The sequence below is a fragment of the Ursus arctos genome, unplaced genomic scaffold (assembly GCF_023065955.2).
Source record: "Ursus arctos isolate Adak ecotype North America unplaced genomic scaffold, UrsArc2.0 scaffold_9, whole genome shotgun sequence".
Classification (NCBI taxonomy): Eukaryota; Metazoa; Chordata; class Mammalia; order Carnivora; family Ursidae; genus Ursus; species Ursus arctos.
In genome coordinates this window covers 69,210,650-69,226,193 of record NW_026623111.1, presented here as the reverse complement: position 1 = coordinate 69,226,193, position 15,544 = coordinate 69,210,650, and the positions used below count along the sequence as shown (strand labels likewise).

The 15,544-nt window shown below is 41.3% G+C and overlaps 1 protein-coding gene across 5 annotated transcripts in view; it reads right to left on the bottom strand.

The window, feature by feature from the left end:
* HERC3 (HECT and RLD domain containing E3 ubiquitin protein ligase 3) overlaps positions 1–5,030 on the bottom strand; it is a 124,253-nt gene extending 119,223 nt beyond the window's left edge. For 2 of the 5 annotated variants that reach the window (XM_026509740.4, XM_044388088.3), the window contains exons 1-2: positions 4,822–4,976; positions 2,352–2,413 (exon numbers count right to left, since the gene is read on the bottom strand). The gene's annotated coding sequence lies outside the window, so the exon portion shown is untranslated. Of the gene's footprint in view, positions 1–2,351; positions 2,414–3,893; positions 4,162–4,343; positions 4,556–4,821 lie in introns of those variants that run through there. The other 3 variants (XM_026509737.4, XM_057309500.1, XM_026509739.4) reach the window with 3 other exon arrangements.
* Between the last annotated feature and the right edge of the window lie 10,514 nt (positions 5,031–15,544).

Sequence of the window (15,544 nt, the reverse complement as noted above, 5' to 3'; positions counted from 1 at the left end):
TGCAAAAATGGAAATGTTACATATCTACACTGTCCAGTATGGTAGCCACTAGCCACACATAGTTATTGAGCACTTGAAATGTGGCTAATGCAACTTAGGGACTGAAATTATTTTTAATTTTAATGCAAGTCATATATGGCTAGTGGCTATCTTATTGTACAATGAAGCAAGAACCCCATGGACATGTACCTTAAGATATATGCACAAGGATGTCCACGTCGGCACTGTTTGAAATCGGTAAAACAAAGACAACCCAAATGTCCATCAATAAGAAAATGGATAAACTCTGGCACAGCAGTCAAAAATAAATGCACTCTACAAGCACCAGTGAAGCTAAATCTTGTTGAGGGGGAATAATGTTACAGAAGAATTTAGAGAACGATGAATTCTTACAAAGTCCGAACACAAGTATAACAAGTATTTGTAGATAAAAACATTAGTGGTGGCAAAGCTATGAAGAAAAGCAAAAAAAAAAAAAAAAAGATAAATACAAAATACAAGGTAATGATTATGGAGCCAAGAGAATTGGAGGGTACGATGTGTAAAGAGCACAATGGGAGCTCCGATAGCATGGCTCATGTTCTGCTTCTGTCCTTTTACTGCTGCTTCTTAGCCTACATATTATGTATATCGTCTTATGCCTACAAGTACTTCACAATAAAAGAAACTGAAAAGTACTATTGAGGTAGTGTTGCTGCTTCTTGCATCTCGTCCACCAATTCTCCACCCCTGCACAGACTGGGAGCTTCTCCATGGCGGGGATAGGTTTCGCTCATCTCTGTGTCTCCAGTTCTCAGCAAAGTGCAGGAGCCCAGCAGCTGCTTGGTAAGTGCCCTAGTGACCTGAACCCAAACCAGGGAAATCCAGCACTCCCACAACTTAAGTTTGTTAACAGTTTTGTTTTCCAGGTACTACAACAGAAACATTCCCTATGCAGTGACAAAAAATAATATCGTATTTCCTCCATTCTAAAACGTGCCCTCCTCGCACCACGTTTTAGCAGATCTGAAAGTAGAATGCCTTCTACAATTGAAGCAGTCATTAAAGGGTGGTGTTTCTCAGTATCACTGGCATGCTAGAGTTCAGGAAAGTAAGCTCTGTGAAGGAGGGACTGAGCCTCTTTTGTTCATTTCCCAATCCTTAGAGAAGAGTCTGCCCCACAGTAGGGGCTCAATAAATACTTGCTAAATAAAGAAAAATAGTTACTATCACTGCAAGCCTCCTACGTGTCTGAGTCTTGTTAAAAACTTTACATGGATTATTTAGTTTGCCCTTTACAATAACTTCAAGGCTTAGCAAGGTTAAGTGCCCAAGACGCTACATGTAAATAAGCAGTTAAAATAGAAACTTAGGGGCGCCTGGGTGGCACAGTGGTTAAGCATCTGCCTTCGGCTCAGGGCGTGATCCCGGCGTTCTGGGATCGAGCCCCACATCAGGCTCCTCCGCTATGAGCCTGCTTCTTCCTCTCCCACTCCCCCTGCTTGTGTTCCCTCTCTCGCTAGCTGTCTGTATCTCTGTCAAATAAATAAATAAAATCTTTTAAAAAAAATAAATAAAAAAAATAAAATAAAATAGAAACTTAGTAAGTGGCAAAGGCAGGATTCAAATCTCGTCTAGACTCCAAAGTTCATGCTCTTAAACATGATGTGCTACCATCTCGCAAACAAAATGAAGCCAAGTTCCACCCCTTCACCAATTTTGCAAACAAATGTTTAAAGAAACTGCCTACAGTTACCGAGCTTATATTAGCTAAATCACCAGCCATGTTTATAGGCAAAGAGAACCTATGTTAGCCAGAGACGGGGGAGAGGTAAATGAAACAATCTCACAGATAGCCAGACTTTCCTCCATATTCACCCTGACTTATAATAATATTATTCCAGTTACTGGTTCACACACAGAAACACATACCCCCGACACCAATAAGTACTATTTCCAAATGTGGTAAATGTCTAAAGAGAACAGAGTTATAGCATCAAAGGGGTCATCTTATTAAAAAGACCGTAAAAGTCCATTTGATTTGATCCAACCTCTAGGCAAGAGACTTACATTCCTAACCTCATTTTAATGGCAGCTGAAGCCTTCCGAGGCCAAGTAACTTTGGTCCTCTGAGAAGTGGTTGAAGCAGAGACCAGAAACTAGGTCTCCTACTTCTTGGGCTCACCTTGTTCTCTTCACTACATCACAGCAGAGGGAAGTCATTAAGGATTTGTTAAGGTCCCTTTCTAGGCAGCTATACTAACGTGAGTCCTTTACAGAGTTTATCTTGTTTAATTGTCAATTCTGTGAGTTAGATATTATCTCCATGTACAAGATGAGGACACTGGATTCAGAGAAATTAGGTAACTCACCACAGGTCACACCCTTGGCATTTGTACTAGAAGCCAGAACTGCTTTCCCTCACCTTGAAGACCTGCAGGTTAAAGAAATCATAATTAACATTAGCCCAGTGCTACAAAGTACTTTCATGTTACTGAAAAGAAAATGAGAAGTAAACTTCTAAAAATAAATACATCTTTATATTATGCAAGCTTAAATGATCCCCAGTAACTGCACCTGAAGACTGGAGTTTGGTTAAATACCAATAAGATAACCTCTAACCAACTACAAAGATGTCACCTCTAAAAGGGAACTTGAGACACAGATGGCACCTTAAAAAATTACTGGCGTCTGCAGTAAATACAAAGGAAAAATAAAATTATTTTTAAATCTCCCATTTAGGTTAAAAAAAGAAAATTTTGAAAAATAATTCAATTTTGTCTATTTTCCTCCATTTTTTCCATGTGCCACATACATTATAGCTTATTTTGCCAGAACTGTTTTGAACACTTTCTCTTTCATTCCTGTCATCACCACATCCTCTTTCATGCAAAACAAGATGAGACTATCTGAAAGGCACCTTAAGTCTCTCAAAAGAAAAAGTCCTCCATAATTTTAATGTATTATCGTCATAACTTTATTTCTATCTTTTTATGTAGAAAATCCCAATCAATTTGGAGAATATTACTCTTACTTCTGAAACTGCAGCAAAACTATCTTGTATCTCCAGGACAAGAGCAACTCTCATGTTTTTAAAAATCTTTTTAATCCTTATGCATATCTTAAGAAATTTAAATTTGTTACTCAGAATGAAATGCTATCACCAACGACTCCCCACACCATTTGGAATATTTTAGAATCGCTATTTCTTTTTTCAAAAATAAAAACCCAACTTACAGAATAAGTAAAACTGTATGCTAATCAACCGTTTCGTTTTTTACATGCCAAAGGAGGAGTTTTGCCAAAGAGGCTGAGAGCCTTCCTCCTTGATTCCTGCATACTTTCTCCAGAAGGTTCCTAGCCTTAGTGTGGTCAAGCAATAATGTGTAATTCATCTATTTTGTTTTAAAGGAGGTCAAATATATTACTTCCCTTTTCTGATTTATAATGCCATTCCCCTTTCTCCCAGGGCAAAATAAAGTATAAGACGAAAGAGCTTCAGAATAATCTGCCTACTAAAACAAGACATCTCTCTCCAGAGTCACTGCATTTAAAAAGGCTGCCAATCCTCATTTTATTTCACTTTTCTTTCTTCTCAGTCTGGAGTTAAAAATCAGCTCACTTGATGTTATCAAATCATCAAATGAAAGGTTCTAGAAATAGCTTCCTATTTGTGGAAGGAGCCAGAAGACATACAAAAATGGAAGAGAGCTCTCGAATCGTCTTTGCTAAAGCATTCCGTGTGTAACGAATGCAAGCAAAATCCTGAAAGGCTTGCTTAGCTATGAATTCAAGGTACTTCCTAGTGGGGCTGATTTAAAAGCTAAAGAACAATGTAACCAGAACACAGCCCAAAACCATGATAGACCAAAAGCAAAGTTCAAATACACATTCCCCGGGGCCGCGGTGCATACCCCGAATCTGCACAGCTGCTTTAGGTGCAGTTCTACCGCGCTCCCTGGCTCATCTGTTTCAGGTTACACAGGCTCTTCTCTGTCACTTGTCCTGTTTGCCCACAACACGCGTTTACAAATGACTCAAAGTGCCACCTGCCCCCGAACGTCCCAGCTCCTGACACCCCCGCGCCCGTCCACGCACTTACGTGTCCGCACACACACACGCACACACACGTGTCCACACACACCCTCGCCCCGGCTCCGCCCCGCAGGCGGACTCTGGCTAGGCGAGCCGGGTACGGCCTCCGCGGGGTGGGTGGTGCCGGGCGCCGCGGCCCCGCCGGCGCTGTCAGCCCGGACGCCGAGCCTCGCGTCCTCAGTGCAAACTCCTCGCGGTCGCCGGGGTTCCCCCAAAACGCGGAGGCCTCGCCGGCTCCCATTACGCGGGAAAGCGTCCGCGTTCCTTACCGCGACGGTGTCACCGGAGCCCCGGAATTCAAATAGGGCCAGGCGAGGAGGAAGGGGAGGATCCTCTTTTTGACTTTCTGCGTCGCAATTCCTCCTGGTCTGCACGCAGCCGAGTTGGGGTGGGGGGCGCTCCCATTTTTAAGGCTGCTTCCGGCCTTTCCGGGCGCGGGGGCTCTTTTGGTCAGAGGGCAAGCCCCGAGAACGCCAGGGAGGCGCGCGCGAAGCCGAAGGGCACCTAGCGCGCCCGGCCCCGGCGCAGCCCCGCCGCTTGCCTCCAGCGCCCCGCAAGCGCTGCAGCCGCCGCGCCCCGACCTCCCCGCGCGCCCGGCTTCCAGGTCGTCGCGGGGAGCGCCCTGCAGCCGCAGCAGCCCCTCCGGGAGCCGCGCGCTGTCAGCCGTGCCCCGCGGAACGCGGCGGTCGCGCGGCTGCAGCGCCGCGGTGCCTTCTTCCCTGGAACCCCGGCCCCCGACCCGCGTACCTTGGCGGCTGCCGAGCCGCCGCTCGGGATTCCGACTGTGACAGCCCCGCGGGCCAGGCTCGGGGTTTCTCCGTTTTCGGCGTCACAATAATAAGGAAGTTTCCCCGCAAGCCTGCGGGCGGCGGAATGCGCTGGGCGAATGACTTCCCACCCGGCCAATGGGCGCCCTTCTGGGCCAGACTCGCACCAATGGCGGCCGCGGCGGAGCCGGAGGCGGGGCGGCGAGGTCCGCGGGCGGGAGGCGGGGAGAGGCCCAGGCCCGGGAGGGAGGCGGGGGCAGCCCGAGGTGACAGGACCCGCGGGCCCCGCGAGGGGACCGCGGCGCGGACGTGTGTCGGCCGGGAACCGGCTGCTCGACACACAGCGTTCGCGCCGGAATTGGATTGCTTTTCACTGAGGGGAAGCGAGCGGGACTGATCAGCGGTGGGTTTTTCAGGTTCTGGGTTCTGGGTCTTAATATACATGCAGAGGTGACCAAAAGCCTTGAGCATGGGAGGAAAATCTAGAGGGTGGCAACTGAGGGTGAGTTATCAAGCGTTTTATTTCGCAGTGGACAGTCTTCTGTTTCCTGCCTCTTGGGAGGACTGGAGGAAGAGCGGAGCCGAGACGCGGGGCTGCGCCGTGGGAGAGGCGGGAAGGAGGTCGGAATGCAGAGGCCCGCACTGCCTGGGCCCTCCTGGAGAGTTGGGGGTCGAAGAGGAGATGCGGTGCTGCAGAAGCAAGGAGAGCTTGGGAGACTGGAGAGTGGGGGCTGCGGGAGCATGAAAAGAAGTCACTGAGTAGATCTTAAATCTTACCATCTGAAAGACACCATGTGGCTTCTTTAATGGATAGAAGTTGGTCCTCCCCTACTTTCCCTGGCACTGAATTTCAGAGCTTTCTTCTCCCCAAGGTCACAGCGCTTTCAGAGTTCCCTTGGTCCTTGTCCTTTTGAAGAAAACATTCTCACAGAGATGAGTTCATGTGTCTGTTGTCCCCCCACTCCCCCCTTAAATTGGAAGCACAGAAGCAGAACACACTGGGAAAGTACCACTCTAACCCAAAAGATTGGCTTTCCTAGTGGATGAATTTCTGTAACCTGTCATTTGAACTGGAAAGGTCCTTCGAGACCAGATTCTTCCCAAGGACGTTCAAATCAGGTCAAGCCTTCAGTCAGCTGTGCTGAAAATCTAATAGATTGACCAAGCCAAAAAAAAAAAGAAAGTTTTGAGGAGTGGTATATTCTGGAGAGGGGTCATTGTTGGCTAACTTACAAACTCTCAATGAAATAAAGCAAGTTGTCAAATGCTCCTGGGACAAGAGAGATAAGAAAAGCAAAATCTCAAATTATCAGGTAGCTAAGGTCATCTAAGAAAATTGCAGCCTTTGAAGTTTGAATCACACTGGACACCTTTAGAAACACTGGGAATGGGACGCCTGGGTGGCTCAGTCAGTTAAGTGTCTGCCTTCGGCTCAGGTCATGAGCATCTGGCTCCTTCCTCGGTGGGGAGCCTGCTTTTCTCTCTGCCTGCCACTCCCCCTGCTTGTACTCTCTCTCTCTCTCTCTGACAAGTAAATAAATAAAAATCTTAAAAAAAAAACAAACACTGGGGACAAGAGTAACAAGATTCCCTTATGCAGTATCACAGAAGTCTAGATATCTCACAAAGAAATAATCTCAGTTTAGAAATGGTATCAGAAAAGGAGCTGGGGGAACAACCAGAGAGGAGTCATGGTAGGGAGGGAGGTTCCCCATGGTTGAGAAGGAGAGCACGAGATTCTATTTTCATGTGCCAAATATGAGGTTTGTAATCAATCAGCATTTAAGTCAATATATTTGCCCCATGGCTTAAGTGTTTTCATATGAAATTTCATCTTGAGGAAAAAAGGTTATGAAAGACTCAAGCCTGGAGGTGGGCTGAACCCTAGGAACTTACTTAAATGCAGAACAATCAGTGAAGATACTCAGAGTACTTCATTTTATTTTCTTAATTGAACCAACATAAAATGCCAATTTCCTTAGCGAGCATGTCCTGCTCCATTTACCAAAATGGCTTTAAATGGCCTCAGCACCAACAATAATCTTAACAACAGATATTTAAACTGGTTTGAGAGGCCATGGTTTTCTTTTTCTTTGCTTTTCTATAGCTCCATGTTCCATCCATTTCTTTCTGTCTTCCCCTATGTTCCCTAACAAATATACTGTATATTGAGCATCTACTGTAATACAAGCCCCTGTGAATATCTTGTTGAGCAAAATGGCACAGTCCCTGTTGCCTTCAAGGGGGAGGCAAACATTAACAAATAAATATACCAAGGACTACATAGTTGCTAACCATGATAAACGTTATGAAAAAAAAAAATTCATGTTAAAAATAAATGATTTAACCTGAAAAACAACTGTAAACAAAATTGACTTCCAGTTAATGCTATGCACACCGACATATTTAGGAGGAAGTAGTCTGATATCTGCAACTTATTTTGAAAAATTTTAAAAGATGGATTGAAGGATGGATAGAGAGATGGATGTTAATTATAGACTCTACATGGTAGGTAGATGGGTGTTCGTGGTATGTTACTTCCAACTTCTCTGGGTGTTTTAAAAATTTACATTAAAAAATATTGGAAAGCAAAAAATAAATAATAAGAGGTGTGATAAATTATAACTATAACCTTTGACAGGCAGAAGGGATCATGTGGTCCAGCTCTAGCATTGGACAGATGAGGAATCCCCAGTGACAAGGGGATGATACCCAGTGCTGCTACACTTCCACCTGAACAGATACACATTTGCCCCATTTTTTACAGCTCACTTTTTGAAATGCATGGCCTATTTTGAATTGAAAGAAATTCCCAGTACAGTAGGAATACTGTTTAATGATTATTGTTTTCTGTGCTTAACTTACTTACCCGGCGGACATATATGAACTTGGTAAACTGAGACAGATCAAACTTGTGGGGAAGAATAGGTTGGCCACAACATTCTGCCTTTCAGGTATACTTTTGAAGAATAAGTGTCTTCACCTCTGGGAAAGGGAAACACTGATTATTTGATAGGCAATATGTGCACACCCTGTAAAGCGACATAATGACAAAGGTGTTTCTTGGTCTCCCCCGCCAAGATACTCATTTTGTCCATGTAGACAATATTCAAAGGAAAAATTGGTTGTAAAATATTTTTTACATGTTTTCACTGTTTTTTGTTGTTTAATACAGTTTACCCAAGAAGCCTATATATGCCCAGGCTAAATTATCTAAGCTTATTGAAAACGGTCCTATAACACCCAGCATTGATTTATTAATGTGAAAAATAACTTGGAAGAAAAATATCATGGTAAATCAATACTGCCATCAATCGAATAATTGTTAAATATTTAGTCAATGTCTTCTATATGTATTACTAGATAAGAAGCATTATTCCTGACTACAAAGAGCTTATAGCCTTTATGACTATTCCTCTGTGTTTCTTGAAACTATTCATAGTTTAATTTTGCATTTTTAAAAAATCAATCCATTTGGGTGAAGTACAACCACCTTACCTTAAATATAAGAAACTCAGTAATATCATATAGGTTAATATGAATTAATATTTTTAAAAGATTGGATGGTTGAGCATTTCCTAAGAAAGCCTTTAGGGTGGGCTTTGGTTTTTCCCTGAAGATGCATGCAATAAAGTCTTTAGGAAGTGACATCTTTCATGAAAATTTCTCCTCTTACAGGTCCCAAAACTTGTACCCTTGGAAGTGGCATCCAACCTACGACTAGGACCGAGCTGATAAAACAAGTCCTTGGGGGAACACAGCAAAGTGCGTGTCTGTTGCTGTGTAGCTGCACAGTGTGCACAGATTTTAACACCCAAAATCAGGCAACTGTTTTACCTTTCTAGATGCAAAAAAAAAAAGAAAGAAAGAAAGAAAGGAAAAAAAAAACCAAACAAACAAAAACAAATTCTCCAGAAGTTCACTTGTGTCGAATCAAAATAAAATCATCGAAATGAAAAACCCTTTTTCTTTCCAGTTAAAGATTAAATCTGGGTCAAATGAAATTTCAGGAATTTTATTATATCCTAGAAAAACTAAAGTGACCCTATGGAATTACAAAGGGGCATGCATAAAACAGTATTAGACAGCTTTAAAACTTGGCCATAAATTCAGGAAATGCAAGTGAATACGCATGATGAATGGTTTCTTGCTTTACCGTCATACATGTTATGTTCCATAGCATTACCTGATACGCTAAGTGTGTTATTCCTTGTGGCGATGCATAGTTCCTGTTGCAATGAATGTGGTGCAGTAACGCATTTTCCTCGATCATAGCAGAAGCATATTCGATGTCCTGTCTCAGTTAACTTCTCTCATTTTTACCAAATAAACCTTGGGGTGCCTGGGTGGCTCAGTCAGTTAAGTGTCTGCCTTCAGCTCAGGTGGTGATCCCAGGGTCCTCAAATTGAGCCCCATGTTGGGCTCCCTGCTCAGCGGGGAGTCTGCTTCCCCTCTCCCTCTGCCTGCCACTACCCCCACTAGTACTAGCTCTCTCTCTCTCAAGTAAATAAGATCTTTAAAAATAAATAAATACGTTCAAAATCATTAGCCATCAGGGAAATTCAAATCAAAACCACATTGGGATAACACCTTATGCCAGTTAGAATGGCAAAAATTGACAAGGCAAGAAACAATAAATGTTGGAGAGGATGTGGAGAAAGGGGATCCCTCTTACACTGTTGGTGGGAATGCAAGTTGGTACAGCCACTTTGGAAAACAGTGTGGAGGTCCCTTAAAAAGTTAAAAATAGAGCTACCCTATGATCCAGCAATTGCACTACTGGGTATTTACCCCAAAGATACAGACATAGTGAAGAGAAGGGCTATATGCACCCCAGTGTTCATAGCAGCATTGTCCACAATAGCTAAATTGTGGAAGGAGCCGAGATGCCCTTCAACAGATGACTGGATTAAGAAGATGTGGTCCATATATACAATGGAATATTACTCAGCCATCAGAAAGAACGATTACCCAACATTTGCAGCAACATGGACGGGACTGGAGGAGATTATGCTAAGTGACATAAGTCAAGCAGAGAAAGACAATTATCATATGGTTTCACTCATTTATGGACCATAAGAAATAGCAGGAAGATCTGTAGGAGAAGGAAGGGAAGAATGAAGGGGGGGTAAACGGAAGGGGGAATGAACCATGAGAGACTATGGACTCTGGGAAACAAACTGAGGACTTTAGAGGGGAGGAGGGTGGGGGACTGGGATAGGCCAGTGATGGGTATTAAGGAGGGCACATATTGCATGGTGCACTGGGTGTTATGTGCAAATAATGAATCATGGAACATTACATCAAAAACTAAGGATATACTGTATGGTGACTAACATAACATAATAAAAAATTATTATAAAAAAACATGAATAAACAAAAAAAAGAAGTTGTTAAAGTGAAAAATGCTAAATTATTGAAAAACTTTTCCTTTTTTTTTTTGGTCTGACAGTTGTACTAATGACTGCTGGTGTAGACCTTGGCTTTACTGGCTTCATAACATTTCTTACGACACTGGGAATTGGATTGTGAAATATTTCATAAATGCAATAATTCTGAGTAATAGAAAAACATGAAAAAATAAATAAAAATAAATAAACATATCTTTAAGGGATGCCTGGGTGGCTCAGTCAGTTAAGAGTCGGCCTTCAGCTCAGGTCATGATCCCAAGGTCCTGAGGTCAGGCCCGCATTGGGCTCCCTGCTCAGCAAGGAGTCTGGTTCTCCCTCTGCCTCCCCCCTGCTTGTGCTTGCTCTCTGTCTCTCAAATAAAGAAAAATCTTAAAACACACACATACACACACACATACACTAAAGCTTTATCTTCAACATACTCCAAAAGAAGCAAGTAATCAGAGGGATTCTGTCTGTAAAATTGATATAAAATATAACACAAAATATCTTAATATGAATCTGTAAAAAAAATAATAAAATGGTATCGTGTTTCCAAACTTTATGGCTACCGTTTATATAAAACGGAACTGATAACTGGTACTTAACTTTCCATTGGTCTCCAGCATTTGTCTTAATCCTACATGTAGGTAAAAGCCCAGTGAAATCAGCCATTATATTCACTTTTAAATTGTTGACTAATAAATTGTTCTTACCTTATAGCTATTTTAGATACTATAGTATCATCTTAAAGATACTATGGCTATTTCTGTTTCCCTCTTTCCATTGGCTTTTGAAAGCCTGGAACAAAATGTATGTCCCATCTGTACAGAATCTTACTGCATACATTTTGAGAAGTAACCTCATTTCAAGGTTCATTTTAACTTTCCTATGACATTTTCCCATTGTATTCATTTTCTCACCTACTTCAGAAAAACAAACCTGCTTTTCTCTTCACAAAGGTAATAAATATTTGCTACATAAGATATGTAAAATATATATACAAAAAAAGAAGAAAATAAAAATGATCGGTCCATTCACCACCCATTTTTAGTTCTTAATATTTTGTACCTTTCCCATGCATGTATATGTGTTTCTAAAAGTGGCTCGTTTTACACATTTCACACAATGCTTTCTGAATTTAACAATGCATTTAACATCTTCAATAGAATTAAATACTATTCTACAACATCATTTTAAATTGCATGTAAATTATATTTACCTACAAAATGGATATACTGTATTTTAACCAATTTCTTATCGTGTATTCATTTTCCATTCTTTGCCATTATAAACAATAGTGCAACATAGCTACACATAGTGAATATAACTAAATATTTGCCCTCACCTTTGATTATTTCCTTAGGCTAAATTCCTAAGAGAATAATTGCTAGGTCAGACAGAATGCAGAGTCTTAAGGCTTTGTAGTGTGTTGCCAATATTCCCTAACAAAAGATCGCACCAGCTAAATACACACACAATGTCTAAGTAGCCCTTGTCTAACCCCCTTACCAATATTGGGGTTGTGTTGGTTTGGTTTTCATGTTATTGTTTTTACCGTACAAATTTTATAAGTCACCTTATGTCTTGACTAGAATATGTGGGATATAAACAATTAAAAATAAAACAAAAAATACTCTAGTAAAATAAAAAGCCATGCGGCACACATCTGAAAATCAGCTTAGGTAAGATGTTTCAAAACATTCATATCAAAAATTACCTAAATGCATAAAAATGTATGGTAGGTTTGTTGGTCCTTGCTGAAATTGGTGTCATGTGACTCCTCAATCTTCCCACACACCTGCCAAAAATAAAAGGTTCCAGGAAGGAAGTTCTGTACAAACTCAGACTGTTATTAATTATATTCTTATCCACACACATGCACATACCAATAACAATTGATGGTTCACCAGGTTCCATGGCAAAATAAAAAGCAGACAAAGTGGGGTACATGGGTGGCTCAGTCAGCTAAGCAGCAGACTCTTTATTTCAGATCGGGTCACGATCTTAGGGTCCTGAGATCGAGATTGAGCTCTCTGTCAGTCTCATGCTGGAGCATGGAGCCTGCTTGAGATTCTCTCTCTCCCTCTCCATCTGCCCCTCCCCCCTAATAAATAAATCTTAAAAAAAAAAAAAACAGACGAAGTGTCAGAATTTATTTCATCCATCAATAGAATGGCAGCCAGAGAATGCGTTTTATTGCGCACTTCTCAAAAAGAAAATGTAGGGGCGCCTGGGTGACTCAGCCGTTAACCATCTGCCTTCGGCTCAGGTCATGATCCCAGGGTCCTAGGAACGAGGCCCGCATCGCATCAGGGTCCCTGCTCAGCGGGAAGCCTGCTTCTCCCTCTCACACTCCCCTTGCTTGTGTTCCCTCTCTCGCTGTCTCTATCAAATAAATAAATAAAATCTTAGAAAGAAAGAAAGAAAGAAAGAAAGAAAGAAAGAAAGAAAGAAAGAAAGAAAGAAAGAAAAGAAAAGAAAGAAAATGTAGTGTCACGACTTGTAATAATCCACTGTGGTCCAATCACCTTTGGCATCAATCACCTTATTATGTGTACCAGTGTGTCCCAGGCTTTATAGAAGAAAATGACCTTACTGACCAACCATCAGATAAGCATGTACTTTGAGTTCTTTTGTAGCCTTCAGGAGTGGATTTATACTATTCCATTCAAGTTCTTGCCTGGTTTCCTTTTTGATTAACTGTATAAAATTTCAATGTAGATATATAGCTATCAGCCTAGAACCAGTTAGAACAACCTGCCCAGTACCTGGAATGAAACATGCACCCTGGGCCTTATTAATATTATGTTCTGATGGATTGTACTGATGTACCCTGTACTGAGGGTTAATGGTTTGGAAGGTGTAGTGAATTAAATAGTTTCCCCCAAAATCCATGACCACCTGGAACTTCAGAATGTGAATTATTTGGAATAGGATCTTTACAGATGTAATTAGTTTCATTAAAATGAGGTCATAGGCCATAAAGTGAGGATGAAGAAGGTCCTAAATCCAATAACTGATGTCTTTGTAAGATGGCCATGTGAACACACAGAGACACACAGGGAAAATGCCGTGTGAAAATAGAGATTGGGACCGGTGATGGGTAGTAAGGAGGGCACGTATTGCATGGTGCATTGGGTTTTATACGCAATTAATGAATCATCGAACTTTACATCAGAAACCAGGGATGTACTGTATGGTGACTAACATAATATAATAAAAAAACATAAAAAGAAAAAAAAAAGAAAATAGAGATTGGAGTGACAGGAGTCTACCAACCGAGGAATGCCAAATAACCACCAAAAGCAAGAAGAGAGGCATAGAGAGTAGATTCTCCCTCAGAGCCTCCTGAAGGCATCAAACTGCCAGCACCTTGATTTTGGACTTCAGTCTCCAGAATTGTGAGATAATACATTTCTGTTGTTTTAAGCCCCCCGGTTTGTGGTACAGAGGTAAGTACATTGCTACCAAAAGCATCTACAATAGGATTTTAATGCAGTCTAGCTATGGCATCTGTTACCAGGTTGATTGCCAGGATTGACTTATTGATCTGGCATCTTAGCCCAGAGTTCCCTTTCTCTGAGAGCTCCATGTGTGTTCTTCCAAAAGTGTCAACTTAATCAAAAAGAATGACATTTCCAAACTGACAAAGTCTATTCTTAGTCAAGATATATGGGGAGTTATCCTCCCTGGCTAAATCTTTCCAACAAGCATTGACATCATTTTGCAAGTTAATGTAGGTTAGCCAAATCTGTTTTACAAAGTATCTCTCTCCACATGATATTTTTACAAAGTATCTCTCTCCACATGATATTTTATTATAGTATCAGTAAAACCAGAGTTCCATATTAATTTCATTCAGAAAACATATAAATTATGTAAGATTGCATGTATACAAGACTTGACCTTGAAATTCTAGTCATTTCAAAGACAAATCATATTTTCCTTGATCTTACAACAGAACAGGTAACCTTTATGAGTGAGTATAAGGTAGAAGCTGGAAAATATTTAAATTTATTGTATTTATCCCACAAAGTCAGACTTTGGGTGTTAAAGTGAAACTTAATGTCTGTGGAGAGGACCCAAGAAAATCAATCATATCCATAGGAAACTCCATCAGGTACAAACCTTGTCCATTCCTTTACAGTACTTTTTTATGATTTTTCATAGTATTTTTAAAGGAAATCTTGACATTAATCATTTTTATTTTTAAAAAGTCAACATTATATTGTTTGGGGTTTTTTAAAGATTTTATTTATTCATCTGACACACAGAGAGGGAGCGCGCACAAGCAGGGTAGCAGCAGAGGGAGAGGGAGAAGCAGGCTCCCCGCTGAGCAGGGAGCCTGATGTGGGGCTCCATCCCAGCACCTTGGGATCATGACCTGAGCCAAAGACAGACACTTAACCAACTGAGCCACCCAGGCCCCAAGTCAACATTACATTGTAAAACAAAATGGAAACTGTTTTGGTCCATCCAGAAGTGGAAAACCAGTTACCTAAACAAATTGTTTAGGGAAGAGATTCTGACCGCCAGTCAGCCTCTAAAGCATTCAGTGGACTTGGCTATGCTGAATCTAAGCTACATTGAGAAGGATCTCTTAGTATCTGGGACAGACGTCAAATTTAACCACAGAAACATTTTACTTAGGAGATCAACTAAGCAACTCAATGATTTATATCACTGAAAAAAAAAAGAGTTGCTGTTAATTAGCTCCCTAAGCTTTCTATACCTCATCTCTTCTTGAAGAGATTGCCAATGATAATGTTACATTAAGTTATTTTAATATCCACTTTGTGGAGATATTAGTATTTGTGATATTGAGAAAAATATTGAGGAATGTAGATGAAATATTTGGTAAAACACCAAAACAGAATTTTTTAAAGAACACATTGTCAGCAAATAAAAGAACTCTTAACAGAATGAACTCTGCAGCCTCTTTGCAAACTGGGTCTAGAGACACAAAAAGTCCTAATATGTGGGTCTAGTATGGGGCAAGAGGAGCAGGAATTAGTGGCACCAAGCTACAGCAAATGAATAACCGTAGAGTTTCCGTGTGTTGCCCTTTCTGAGTCCTCTTCCCCGTCACCTTTCCTCCTGCACCCTCTGGTACCCCACACCATTAGCACATGATTCTAAACTTCCGTTTTCGATCTTCTACCCTTTTGAGAATCTGATGGCATTACACATTGTCTTCAAAAAGTGGTGCATTTGCTCACGTAATTATGAACACCATTCTAAGAGTCTTTATGGACTCTTTCCATCTAGGGATGGACATATGTACTCCTCTTCCTTTTCATTATGAACCTT